The 14,047-nt window shown below is 43.9% G+C and overlaps 1 protein-coding gene across 2 annotated transcripts in view; it reads right to left on the reverse strand.

Annotated features, from left to right (window-relative positions):
* cacna1ha (calcium channel, voltage-dependent, T type, alpha 1H subunit a) overlaps nt 1-14,047 on the reverse strand; it is a 170,417-nt gene that overhangs the window by 123,331 nt on the left and 33,039 nt on the right. The window lies entirely within an intron of this gene.

Below are 14,047 nucleotides of genomic sequence, written 5' to 3' on the forward strand. Positions count from 1 at the left end.
CATCGCAAGTATGGTTTCCACAACTCAGTTTCTATCTTGGCCTGCTGCTATTGTAGCAGTGTTCTATTTGAAGAAAGAGCAAGCCAACTGAGGAATGAGATTAGGACCACCTTATACCGTTCTGACATACAGTGGGGGAAGGAAGTGGGCAGAATGGGAACTCTCAATTTGCCTCATTTTTATCCACTGAATCATTAAAAAAATTGGTCAACAAATTGACAATTAACTATGTGAATTCACCTACGATCAAAATAAGGTAAGATAAATCATTCCAGTGGAAATTGGCATTTTTGAAAGATTGGTGACATTTTTGCGAACATAGAACAGTGCAGCGCAAGGAAAAGGCCCTTCGGCCCACAATGTCTGTGCTAAATATGATGCCAAGACCAACTCTTACCTGCCTCCGCATCATCCACATCCCTCCATTCCCTGCATGTCCATGTGCCTATCTTAAAGTCTCCTAAATACCACCCCTGGCAGCACATTCCAGGCCTCTGTGTATAAAAGTTGCCCTGCACATCTCCTTTAAATTTTGCCCCTCTCACTTTTAAAGCTATGCCGTCTGGTATATGGGGAGAAGGCAGGCACGGGTTACTGATTGTGGATGATCAGCCATGATCGCGATGAATGGTGGTGCTGGCTCGAAGGGCCAAATGGCCTCCTCCTGCACCTATTTAATTTAAAAAAAAGATCTTTCCACCCTGGGGAAAAAAAGATTCTGACTGTCTAACCTATCTATGCCTCTCATAATTGTGTATACTCCCAGCAACCTCTGGCATTCCAGAGACAACAATCTAAGTCCAAGTACTCTCTGTAGTTAATATTCCTTAATCCAGGCATCATTCTAGAGCCAAGAGGGTCAGTTTTTATTGTCATATGTCCCGAAATGGAACAATGGAATTCTTACTTGCAGCAGCACAACAGATATGTAAACATATTACTCTGTACTACCCATAATAAACAACAAAAAATAGTTCCGTCTAGATATAAAATAACAGACAATAGACTTTAGAGATACAGTGTGGAAACAAACCCTTCGGCCTACCGGGTCCGCGCCAACCAGTGATCACCCCGTACATTAACACTATCCTACACACACTAAGGTCAATTTACAATTTTTACCGAAGCCAATTAACCTTCAACCCTGTACATCTTTAGAGTGTGGGAGGAAACCGGAGCACCCGGGGAAATCCCACACGTTCACAGGGAGAACGTACAAACTCCGTACGGACAACACCCGTAGTCAGGATCAAAGCCGGGTCTCTGGCGCTGTAAGGCACCACTGTGCTATTGAGCCACCCCTTTTAAAATGATTTTCAAATGGTAAAATTGTTTGAACATTTCTAAACATTTCAATGGTTTGGCAACAGGGGGAAAATAAAAACTTCCCAGGGATTCCACTGTTCTTGACAAATGCATCTGATTTGCAGGCCTGTCATTGAATGGAACACTGAACAAGAAACCAGAGCAATGAAAATAAAAACTTGCCTCAAAATACAATTAGTAGTTGATTAAATCAAGTGTTTATTCAAACTACACTGTTCAACCTTTAAGGAGGTAACAGTTCAATTTATCAACAGTTTCAGTTTAGGAGGCAACTGACAGACAGACCGATAAAATGCAAAGAAAGAAAAGGTAATGTTCAATTATTGAAAACAATCAGCTGAATCAGAATTCCTGCTTTCATGACATTCATAATGAAATTCTACTCAAAGATTCTTCAATGTGTTTCCATAGTCGATGAATCTGAATTACAACCACATCACATTTAGGAAAAATCAGTAGATAGACACAAAGTGCTGGGGTAACTCAGCGGGTCAGGCAGCATCTCTGGAGAGAAAGGTTGGGTGACGTTTCGGGTTGGAACCCTTCTTCAGACTCAAAATCAAAATCTTCAAAATCAGTAGCACATTTAAACTGACCATTTTCTCAATTGAGTGTAATTGCAAGGTTTATTATTGTCATGAGTACTGAGGTACAGTGAAAAGCTTTGTTTTGCATGCTATTCAAAAGGATCAGATAATAATCTCCATAAATACTATCACGTCAAACGCCAGGGCAAAGGGGAAGATACAGAGTGCATAATATAGTACTTAAGACTTTAGAGATAAAGCATGGGAACAAGCCCCACGGCCCACTGAGTCCGCACTGACCAGCGATCACCCCGTACACGAACACTATCCTACACTCTGGGGATAATTTCACAATTCTTTACTGGAGCCAATGAATCTACAAACCTGTACATCTTTGGAATGTGGGAGGAAACGGGAGCACCCGGAGAAAACCCACCTGGTCATAGGGAGAACGTACAAACTCTGTACAGACAACACCCGTAGTCAGGATTGAACCCTGGCGTTGTAAGGCAGCAACTCTACCGCTGCGCCAAAGTGCCGCCTCGTATTAGGTTGTAGCTTTAGGTTTATTATTGTCACGAGTCCTGAGGTGCAGTGAAAAGGTTTGTTTTGCATGCCAATCAATCAGTTCAGATAATGCACTGCATAAACACCATCACAGTTCATAGACAAAGTCCAATGTCTGCAATGGAGTCGAAGTGAATCTGACTGTACCCTAGCTCATGGAAGGACCGGAGATTCAAGCAACACAAACAAGTATTAAACACACGACAGACTGGTTCAATCAGTACATTCCTCTATTCCTTCAAGCCTGAGCAATTTCAGTTTAATGTTCGAGATTTCAAAGTTACTGTATTACCAGCTGTGTTCATGCTTTCTCTTAAGAGATAACTCAAATATGGCAGTAGATTTGTATCTTACTATATTCTAAGCAATCTACATTGCAAGTTCCAATGAAATATACAAATGCTTCTTGGGTAGACAGTCGGAACCTGATTCCCAGGGTGGCAATGTCAAAGACTAGAGGGCATAACTTTAAGGTGAGAGGGGCAAAGTTTAAAGGAGATGAGCAAGGCAGGATTATTTTGGAAAGATTAGGGTGCCTGGAATATGTCAGGGATGATGGGGGAGGCCAAAACAGGAGGGTGGTAACTGGCTTTTCAATTGATAGGCAAGGAATGGAGGGATTTAGATCATGTTCAGACCGAGGAGATTAGTTTATCTTGGCATCATGTTCAGCACAGACATCGTGGGCCGAAGGGCCTGTTCCTGTGCTGTACTGTTCTATGCTCGACGGTAATTTGCTGTTATTATTTTACATAACACCCAATGAAGATGCATACGAGAAGGGCCATACGAGAACTGAACACTACCTTTGCACTAGGCAACACCGTTAAAAAATCTTGTACTTAATATAATTGTATTTATGTATTTATTTGTTTTTGCATTATTGCATATATGTTTGTACGCACCGTCAGGATTGGCTATTTTTTAATTTCGTTGTACTCGTTGCAATGACAATAAATGAATATTATTATTATTATTATTATCAATTGTCTGTAACCTCCACCCTCCTCTTTATAACTTGCAGAGAGAAAAGCTTCAAGAAGGCATGCAAAACGAGAGGGAAAATGAGCTCTGGAAACCAAAGAATATTAGCAGAAAATGCGTGCTACATGAGCTAAGATCTTAAAATTCTGGTGGCATTTTTCAAATTGGTCACAGAACACATTTAAGACCTAAGGACATACATACCCTGGAGAAGTACAACATTTTTGCAGTAACGCACATCATTAAACCATAGCCTTGGGCTGCTGCATTTCCAGCTATGCACCAACTCCTTTCTCAAACCAGTACCAGTTCCCAATCCATGAGGTGAAGTTTTAACCCGACTCTTTCACAACCAACCCCTTTTGCCAATATGATGGCGTGCAGATTAGTGCCAAAAATAATAGGGTAGCACAGTGGTGCAGCTGGTGGAGCTGCTGCCTCCCAACGCCAGAGACCCAAGTGCAATCCTGACCTTAGGTGCTGTCTGTGCGGAGCTTGCACGTTGTCCCTGTGACTGCTTGGTTTCTTCAATTGGACTGACTTCCTTCCACATCCCAAAGATGTGCGGGTTTGTAGGTTAATCGGCCCTCTGTAAATTATCCTTAGTGTGCAGGGAGTGGGGAGCGGGGGGGGGAGTAGAATAACATAGACTAGTGTGTACGAACAGTCAATGGTCAGCGTGGACTCGGTGGACTCTGTGTCTTTCAATTCAATTCAATGTAATTCTTGATTGTATTCATGGATAGTCTTTTCTTTGACTGGATATCACACAAACAAAAGCTTTTCGCTCTACCTCAGTACATGTGATAATAATAAAGTATAGGAAAGCAAACTGAACTAAACTAAACTAAATTAAATTAAACTAAACTAATTCAATGCAATACTGGTGTGAATGGGTGATGGATATTTGGCATGGACTGAAGGGCCTATTTCCATGCTGTGTCATTCAATTCAATTCAATTCAATTCAATTCAATTCAATTCAATTCAATTCAATTCAGTTCAATGGTGGACATCCTCCGACTCAGTTTTATAAGGGAACCCATCCCCTGTACAATAAACTGCTCATCCCTTAGTTTACAGCATATTAAACAAAAAATAAGGAACGCTGATGAAATAATGTCAAAGCTGTTCCAGCAGACACTTTCGTCGAGATGGAGACCATTCAGGCTGTCACTGCAGGTGCCTCCATTCTGTTTACAGCTCTTGCTAAAAAAAAACCACTTCAGATCCCCCTGCGGCAGGTTGCGTTTATTTATTCAGTGGGTCTACTGCCATGTTTCTCATCCCTAGTGGGCGGCACTGAACCTGGACGTTTGGAAAGCCACAGTCTACTTTAGAGTTCACACCTTTTCTGTCAGCATTAGCAAGGAGTTCAGGAGTGAAACATCACAGGGTGCTTTCAAGTCTTGGTGTATATTGGTTGCTGTTGAATTGCAACTTAATTAACAGCTACCGAGAGATTGAGTTTAGTTTTAGTTTAGTGAGGCAGCACGCATATATATCAGTATATATATGTATATAAATTTAAAACAGACAATAGACTTTACAGATATAGTACGGAAACAGCCCTTTGGCCCACTGGGTCCGCGCCGACCAGTGATCACCTCATACACCTAGAACTATCCTGCACACTAGGAACAATTTACAATCTTTACTGAAGCCAATTAACCCATAAACCTGTACGTCCTTGGAGTGTGGGAGGAAACCGGAACACAAGGGGGAAACCCGCACTGTCATAGGGAGAATGTACAAACTGTGCAGAGAACACCCGGCGTCTGGATTGAACCTCCAGTGCTGTAAGGCAGCAACTACACACTGCGCCACCCACTGTGATGTTTCCCTGATTTCCCAGATCAGCCTGCGTGATGCTGGCTGAAGAAGGGTCTCGACCCGCAATGTCACCCATTCCTTCTCTCCTGAGATGCCGCCTGACCTGCTGAGTTACTCCAGCATTTTGTGAATAAATACCTTCGATTTGTACCAGCATCTGCAGTTATTTTCTTACACTGTGTGATGCTGTGTAGGTCTATGTGTCTAGATGACTCTACTTTGAGCTCCAGTTTGTTTCAAGACTGATCAAGGGCTATAAGTAATTTAAAGGAGGATTCGACCTTTGGACCTTTTGCACCTGCTTTGCCATTCAATGATTGCTGTGGTGTCACTATTCTGCACAAACCCTTTATTCCACGATTCCCTTAATATTTGATAATATTTTGGATGTACTCAATGAGCCGACATGACCCTCTGAGAGTGCATTCCAAAGATTCATCACTCCCTGGGTGAAGAAACTCATCCCCATCTACCAGAATGCTGCCTGGATTTCAGGGCATTAACACCAAGGAGAGGTGGGTATCTGGCGCTGTTAGGCAGCAACTCTACCGCTGCGACACCGTGCCGCCGAGTTGACCCACTATCGCCAACTAGAGGCAAGGGAAAAGCAAAACAATTAAACAGATCGGTTTGGAATCTCCAGCAGGGAAGGTGATTGTGTGGACCGCTGATGGATTCAATGCTTTTTGCCGTTCGGTGGAATCTATCCAACATCTGCAGAAGTGAATTATTCCTAAATACCTATAGGCTCCCGCCTCTGTTTGAGCATCTCTCCCTCCCGCTGGTTTGTAAAATGTTGAAGAACCACGGGAAACACATCTTCTTAACTTTTGCAAACACCATTTAACAAATCAAGTTGAATTATGGCACCCTGTGGGTGGCCACTAATTATTTTTCAGGGCGTGTAATTACGCAATAAAACTGCTGAATATTCAGCAGACACAGTCGGAGGAAATTTACATTTCTTCACGTGAAGCAGAGTGTTTAAAGTTTAAAACGATACACGTGTTTAAAACCTTACAAGACCAACATGAACATCCATTACTGTCATTTAGAAATATTTAGTCATACAGCATGGAAACAGGCCCTTCGGCCCAACTTGCCCACGCCGACCGTCATGCCCCATATATACGGGTCACACCTGCCTACGCTTGGCCCATATCCCTCTAAACCTATCCTCTCCATGTACCAATCTAAATGTTTCTTTTCATTTAAGGACCTAATTAAAATGGCTTTATTGGACAATACAATCTTTCACATTTTTAAAAATCATAGATAGGATAGTTTTGGAGAGATATGGGCCAAGCGCAGGCAGGTGGGACTATTGGTGATGGGGCATGTTGGTCAGCTTGGGCAAGTTGGGCCGAAAGGCCTGTTTTTCAAGCTGCGTGATTCTATGAAAGTTGCTGTTTGAGCACTTTCTGCATGTACACTAAGACTGGTGCTTTAGATCAATGTACTTTATAACGTTAATCATTTTTAATATTGGCCAATCTCTACTATTTTTTGTTTATGAGTAGGATTTAATCAATATTTTCACACTCTTGCTCAGTCAAATTTACAGTGATGTTTATCATTTTTTAATTAATTTTTTTTCTTAAAATGTTGGTATTCCATCTCCACTGGAACATTCAGTGCTAAATGCGGCATTACCAAAGTCAATTATTTCCGAATTTCCTAGGTAAACATTTCCAGGTCATTGGGTTTAACACAAACAATAATGTTTTTAATTAACTGTAAAATCTGAAACTACAAAGGAATTCACATGGGATTTGAGTAAACAGATCCTTGCTTTAAAGGAACCTCATTTAACCTCTGGGATTTGGGGCAGCACAGTGGCGCAGCAGTAGAGTTGCAGTAGAAGGATGAAAGGAGATCTTATCGAAACGTATAAGATTATTAAGGGGTTGGACACGTTAGAGGCAGGAAACATGTTCCCAATGTTGGGGGAGTCCAGAACAAGGGGCCACAGTTTAAGAATAAGGGGTAGGCCATTTAGAACTGAGATGAGGAAAAACGTTTTCAGTCAGAGAGTTGTGAATCTGTGGAATTCTCTGCCTCAGAAGGCAGTGGAGGCCAATTCTCTGAATGCATTCAAGAGAGAGCTGGATAGAGCTCTTAAGGATAGCGGAGTCAGGGGGTATGGGGAAGAAGGCAGGAACGGGGTACTGATTGAGAATGATCAGCCATGATCACATTGAATGGCGGTGCTGGCTCGAAGGGCCGAATGGCCTCCTCCTGCACCTATTGTCTATTGTCTGCCTTATTGCGCCAGAGACCTAGGTTCAATCCTGACTAAACGTGCTGTCTGCATGGAGTTTGTAGGTTCTCCCCTGTGACCATGTGGGTTTTCTCCGGGTGCTCTGGTTTCCTCCCACATTCCAAAGACGTGCAGGTTTGTAGGTTAATTGGCTTCTGTAAATTGCCCCTAATATGTAGGATAGAACTAGTGTATGGTTGATTGCTGGTCAGCATGGACTCAGTGGGCTGAAGGGGCCTGTTTCCACACTGTATGTCTAAACTAAGCTAAACTAAACTACCATATTTAACCATTAGTTGTGTTTCAATAGCATTCTTGCTTCATTCAGGGGGCTCTGGGTTTAACCCCAACTTGTAGTGGTTAATATGGTATTGGTGTTTATAAGATAAAATGGCTGGTTACTGTCCACTTTATAACAGCATCTGCACTGAAAAGCAGTGCTTTCTTTAGGATGGTATACACTTGTAACGTGTACGGGTACCTCTAAAAACTTTTCATAGTTTTTGCAAATTTTTGGAATTTTTTAATATTATAAAAAGATCAGTAAACATAGAACATAGAAAAGTGCAGCACAGGAACAGGCCCTTCGGCCCACAATGTCCATGCCAAACATGATGCCAATACACATGGGTGGTGGATATATAGAATGAGCTGGAAGGGGAGGTAGTTGAGGCAAGTACTATAACAGCACTTAAAAGATACTTGGACAGGTACATGGATAAGAGAGGTTTGGAGGGATATGAACCAAATGTGGGCAAATGCGACTAGCTTGGATGGGGCATCTTGGTTGGCATGGTGTTGGGCCAAAGGGCCTCTTTCCGTGCTGTATTAGTCTAAGATAAACAAATCTCATCTGCTGGCACATCATCCATATTGCTCCATTCCCTGCAGATACACATGCCTATACAAAAGCCTTGTGTCACTATCGCATCTGCCTCCACCATGACCATGGCAGCAGGCTCCAGGCCCCCACCAACCTCTGTGATTAAAAAAACTTTCCCCGCACAACTTTGCCTGTCTCACTTTAAAGCTATGCCCATCCACCCTGGGTCAAAGGTTCTGACTGTCTACCCTGTCTCTGCCTCTCATCATTTTATATACTTCTAAGTGGTCTCCCCTCAACCTCTGACCTTCCAGAGAAAACAATAGTTTAAAAATCCAGTGGAAAGTTTAGAAAGTAAGATTTATTTATTGTTAGGCGGTCAGGCCCTTCAACAGCTTAAGCACCTTATATGGACAATGATCTGCCATGGACTCCAACAGCAAGGAATGAGCCAGCGTTCATCTCATTTCTGCGGCATAGAAGAGACGGTGTTCCATGTGTCTATGGAGTGTGAGAGGTTTGCAACTCCTCATTTGTGTACCTGAAGGGGCTACTCCTCAGGGCTACTTTGGCTGCTTTTCAGCCCCACGTTCTGGATATTTGGTCACCCAATATGGAGAGGGTCGGGTCGATCCTGGGCCTGGTCAAGGTGGCCATTCATAGGTCCAGGTCAGTCAAGGGTTCTACCCGAATCGACTGCCTGCCCCTCTTCCGGGCCTATGTCCCTGCCCGCATGTCCCTGGAGTGGGAACACGTGGTGTCCAAAGGGGCTCAGGAGGCCTCCAAAGACGTACAGGTATGTAGGTTAATTGGCTGGGCAAATGTAAAAATTGTCCCTAGTGGGTGTAGGATAGTGTTAGTATGCAGGGATCGCTGGGCGGTGCGGACCCGGTGGGCCGAAGGGCCTGTTTCTGCGCTGTATCTCTAAATCTAAAAATCTAAATCTAAATCTAAACGCTGGTCGCCGCGGATGGGGCTGAGTGCATTGTGGATAAGGATGACAACATTGTCATCTGATGACAGTTTGATTGATGTTTGCAAAACGCTGGGCAGTTTTGATCTTTCCAGTACTCTGTAATGGTGATTAACTGAATAAAATCTCCTCGATGTGGGGAAAAATAACAATATACAGACTGGTACTTTCTTGTCTACTAAAACGAACACTGCTCAAAAGTATTCAATTTTCTAAATCTTCATTTGTGAATACGTCTTTAAAGGTGCAGCAGTCGAGTTGGAACCTCACAGCCCCAGAGAGCCGGGTTTGATGCTGACTGCTGGTGCTGTCTGTATGGAGTTTGTACGTTCTCCTGCGTGGGTTTTCTCCAGCAGCTCCGGCTTCCTCCCACACTACAAAGACGTACGGGTTTGCAGGTTAATCGACTTGGTATAATTGTAAAATTGTCCCCAGTGTGTGTAGGATGATGTTAGTGTGCAGGGATTGCTGGTCGGCGCGGACTCGGCTGGGCGAAGGGCCCGTTTCCGCGCTGTATCTCCAAACTAAACATGCCATCTTAAGTGCTTCCAAAGTTTGTTTTGGATTCTATTTTTAACCTGGAAATAGTTCTCACTGAGAAAATGTCAGTCCTTCTGTAGTTTTGTTGGATGAAGTTCAAGCAGTACCACAGCTGGCAAGACCGAACGAAGGTACAGCTAAAAATGCACACTATACGCACTTCATTCCCAAGTGATTTTGCCGCCCCAGGGATTAAGGCAGGAAATTACTGCCATTCCACATATAACTGACAATGATTTGCTGTCCATCTAGTTTGTAACCGGTACCTCTGTTCGGCTGTGAGAACGCAGATAGCAAAATTCTTCGTGGCACAGACGAATCACTGACTCAGTTTTGGTCATCATTCTGGCAGTAGCACTGATTTCAGCTACATGTGGAGGCAGAGCACACTGCATCTCCAAGGGACTGACACGGGACAAGGGTGGAATTCTCTGCCTCAGAAGGCAGTGGAGGCCAATTCTCCGAATGCATTCAAGCTAGACAGAGCTCTTAAGGATAGCGGAGTCAGGGGGTATGGGGAGAAGGCAGGAACAGGGTACTGATTGAGAATGATCAGCCATGATCACATTGAATGGCGGTGCCGGCTCGAAGGGCCGAATGGCCTCCTCCTGCACATATTGTCTATTGTCTATTGTGAGCAGCTCAGAAGGGAACTACTGTAGCCATTTTCCCAACAGCCACTAATCAGCCTAAAAATGTTTGCCCAAGCTATCTGATGCAAATCATGTGCAAATCAGTCCAATTTCTACGTTAAAATCTCCCGTCCCAACACCGACTGGGATGTTGACCTTGATGGTCACACATACATATTCACAGCATAAACCAAATCAGACTGAAACTCTTGAGGTATTCATGTTTCGCAACCCAACAGACTAACAACTGAACATGACAACAACTAGAACATATCAAATGTAATTGTTTTTTAGAGATGCAACATCGTAACACGCACCGAGACCAGGCCGAACATCAATCAGCTGTACACTAGTTCAATGCTATTCCCACTTTCAAATACTGTACACTGGGGGCAATTTACAGAAGCCAGTTAACCTATAAACTAACGTATCTTTGGAGTGTGGGAAGAAATCGGAGCACCTGGCGAAACCCACGCGGTCCCAGGGAAAAGGTGCAAACTCCGCACAGACAGCTCCCTTACTCAGGAACCAGAGTCTCTGGTGCTGTGAGGCAGCAGCTCTACCATTGCGCTACTTAGTTTAGTTTAGTTTAGTTTAGGCCTACTGTGCGGAAACTGTCCCTTTGGCCCACCGTGTCCGCACCGACCACCGATCCCCGCACACTAACACTATCCTACACACACTAGGGACAATTATTTTTTTGACATTTATACCAAGCCAATTAACCTACAAACATGTACGTCTTTGGAGTGTGGGAGGAAACCGAAGATCTCAGAGAAAACCCACGCAGGTCACGGGAAGAACGTACAAACACTGTACAGACAAACACCCGTAGTCAGGATGGAGCCCGGGTCTCTGGCGTTGTAAGATGGTCGATCTGCCACTATGCCACTGTGCCGCCCTTTTGAATTCATATATTCAGACCGATGTTTCTCCAAAGATTTGTTTGGATTGTTTTGCTCCCCTGCACAGTGCAATGCCCTTCCACTTTCAATAGAGTCTCACGATTAATATAAGGAAAATACCTCTGCTCAGAGAATTTTGATAAGGATTGTCAGAGTCATACGGCATGGAAATTGGCCCTTCAGCCATCAGCATCTTTCCTCTCAGTGTTTGGTGTTTGGTGTTTGATGATCAAAACTGAACACAATACTCTAAATGTGGCCTCACCAACATTTTATGCCACTGCAACATGAACTATACTCAATACTCTGACTGGTGAAGGTCATGGCACCAAATGCCTTTTTGACCACCCTATCTACCTGTGTTGCCACTTTAAAGGATGCCAAATCTAATTTGACTCTGAACCTCATAGATTAAGAATGGTGGCATAAATGTGGCAAGTGTGTAGGAAGGAATGCTGGTTTACACCGTGGATACAAAAATGCTGGAGTAACTCAGCGGGACAGGCAACATCTCTGGAGAAAAGGAATGGGTGCCATTTTGGGTCGAGACCCTACTTCAGACTGAGAGTCAGGGAAGAGGGAGTCTGGGGATATGTGGAAGGGTAAGGTGTGAACACGGAAAAGTTGTGAAAAGGAATTATAGATTCCAGTAGGAAAAGGAAGCAAGACAAACAGATATTAGGAAAGGAATTGCAAACTTTAAAGTGATAAAGGACAAAAACTGGTGGTGGAGCTATGAAAATTAAATAATGCACAGGAGCCAGAAATGTAAGAACCAAATGTAAGAATCAGAGGCCTGTAAGATTTAAGGAGATTACAGAGATTTGATACAGAGTTGTGTAGGAAGGAATTGCAGATGCTGGTTTATACCGAAGGTAGACACAAAATGCTATAGTCAGCCATGAGAAGGGTCTCAACCCAAAACGTCATCCATTCCTTCTCTCCAGAGATGCTGCCTGACCCGCTGAGTTACTCTAGCATTTTGTGACTATCTACGAATCAGAGTTGCCAGCTGCTGGCAATGGAAGAAATGTAGACAGTAAATGAGGGAAAGGCCAGGCCTCACTATGGAGAAATGATTTGCTGATAATCACACGATTCGGCAAGGGCAGCACAGTGGCTCAGCGGTTGAGTTGCTGCCTTATAGCGCCAGAGACCAGGGTCCGATCCTGACCACGGGTGCTGTCTGTACGGAGTTTGTACGTTCTCCCTGTGACCGCGTGGGTTTTCTCCCGGTGCTCCGGTTTCCTCCCACATTCCAAAGACCTATAGGTTTGTAGGTTAAATGACTTCTGTAAACTGTCCCCAGTGTGTAGGACAGTGCTAGTGTACGGGGTGATTGCTGGTCAGCATGGACTCAGTGGGCCGAAGGGCCTGTTTCCGCATAGTATTTCTAAATGAGTCAATGCAGCTCAGTTTTGAATTGTGCAGTCTATGAAGGCTGGAATTATAGATAATTATATTGTTTTTTGTTTTAGTTCTAGAGATATTGTTAGCCCTGTTGTTAGCGTTTGCTATTCTGCAGGCAGGGAAATAAGTTTTTTCTTTCTCTCTGCATCTCTTCTTATTGTCTTCAGAGGTTGGAATGTCCTCTATTAACCTGAGATAAACAAGGCTAACAAAAAAATACCAATATTTGGATGACATTTTTGTCCGCTGAGGGTATTTGTGAATCATTACATAAAAGAATCGGTCTTCCACAGTCAACCAGGCCTGAGTTCAAGTGTGTTGTGGGATTCAGAGTTCAGATGCCAACACAGTAGCATTTATTAGGGCTTTTTATTATCTGGGGCGAATAAACTTCATCCCTACGGCGCAAAAATGGACAAGACAAATGTAGACATTCTGAAATGTAACCAGACAGATTCAACAGTTCTTTCAGACTCGAACATTCTTGACATTAATGCACGCCATTATCTCACTGTGTGTTCCGTCACCTTAAAAGGGGAAAAGTAACATTTCAACACCAGGAATCAACAAAAAGAATTCAATCTGAATTCACTTTATGCAGTTGGGTTTTTTTCTGGATATTTCTGGTCAGCAACTAGTACTCTTGTGAGGAGGACAAGTTCCTCCAACATTTCCGTCACCTCCAACGGGATCCCACTACTGGCCACATCTACCCATCTCCTCCCCTTTCTGCTTTCCAGCAGAGACCCTTCCCTCCGTAACTCCCTGGACCACTCGTCCCTTCCTACCCAAACCACCCCCTCCCCAGGCACTTTCCCCTGCAACCGCAGGAGATGCAACACCTGTCCCTTTACCATCCCCCCTCGACTCAATCCAAGGACCCAAACAGTCTTTCCAGGTGAGACAGAGGTTCACCTGCACCTCCTCCAACCTCATCTATTGTATCCGCTGTTCCAGATGTCAACTTCTCTACATCGGCGAGACCAAACGCAGGCTCGGCGATCGTTTCGCTCAACACCTTCGCTCAGTCTGCCTTAACCAACCTGATCTCCCGGTGGCTGAGCACTTCAACTCCCCCTCCCACTCCCAGTCTGACCTACCGCAAATTGGAGGAACAGCGCCTCACATTTTGCTTGGGCAGCTTGCAGCCCAGCAGTATGAACATTGACTTCTGCAACTTTAGATAGTTCCTCTGTCCCTCTCTTCCCCTCCCCCTTCCCAGTTCTCTCACTGTCTTCCTGTCTCCACCTATATCCTTTCTTTGTCCC

This window comes from Rhinoraja longicauda, chromosome 21 (genome assembly GCF_053455715.1).
Source record: "Rhinoraja longicauda isolate Sanriku21f chromosome 21, sRhiLon1.1, whole genome shotgun sequence".
NCBI lineage: Eukaryota > Metazoa > Chordata > Chondrichthyes > Rajiformes > Arhynchobatidae > Rhinoraja > Rhinoraja longicauda.